Source organism: Lucilia cuprina, chromosome 3, assembly GCF_022045245.1.
Source record: "Lucilia cuprina isolate Lc7/37 chromosome 3, ASM2204524v1, whole genome shotgun sequence".
In the NCBI taxonomy this organism is placed as follows: Eukaryota; Metazoa; Arthropoda; class Insecta; order Diptera; family Calliphoridae; genus Lucilia; species Lucilia cuprina.
In genome coordinates this window covers 6,066,609-6,067,424 of record NC_060951.1, presented here as the reverse complement: position 1 = coordinate 6,067,424, position 816 = coordinate 6,066,609, and positions in this window count along the sequence as shown.

Below are 816 nucleotides of genomic sequence, written 5' to 3'. Positions count from 1 at the left end.
CTATAGTCTAGCTTATAGTCTAGTCTATAGTCTAGTCTTTAGTCTAGTCTATAGTCTAGCCTATAGTCTAGTCTATGGTCTCGTCTATATTCTAGTCTATAGTCTAGTCTAGTCCATAGTCTAGTCTATAGTCTAGTCTAGTCCATAGCCTAGTCTAGTCCATAGTCTAGTCTAGTCTAGTCCATAGTCTAGTCTAATCCATAGTCTAGTCTATTCCATAGTCTAGTCTATAGTCTAGTCTATAGTCTAGTCTATAGTCTAGTCTATAGTCTAGTTTATAGTCTAGTTTATAGTCTAGTTTATAGGCTGGCCTTTGGTCTACTCTAAAGTCTAGTCAGTAGGATAGTGTATAGTCGAGTCTATAGTCTAGTCAATAATCTAGGCTATTGTCTATTCTATAGTCTAGTCTATGGTATAGTCTGTAGTCTAGTCTATAGTCTAGTCTATAGCATAGTATATAGTCCAGTCTATAGTGTAGTCTAATATATTCTAGTCTTTAGTCTAGTCTATAGTCCACTCTATATTTTAGTCTATAGTCTAGTCTAGTCTATAGTCTAGTCTAGACCATAGTCTAGTCTATTGTCTAGTCTATGGTCTAGTCTATAGTCTAGTCTATAGTCTAGTCTATTGTCTAGTCTATGGTCTAGTCTATAGTCTAGTCTATAGTCTAGTTTATAGTCTACTCTATAGTCTAGTCTATAGTTTAGCCTATATTCTAGTCCATAGTCTAGTCTATAGTCTAGTCTATAGTCTAGTCTATAGTCTAGTCTATAGTCTAGTCTATAGTCTAGTCTATAGTCTAGTCTATAGTCTAGT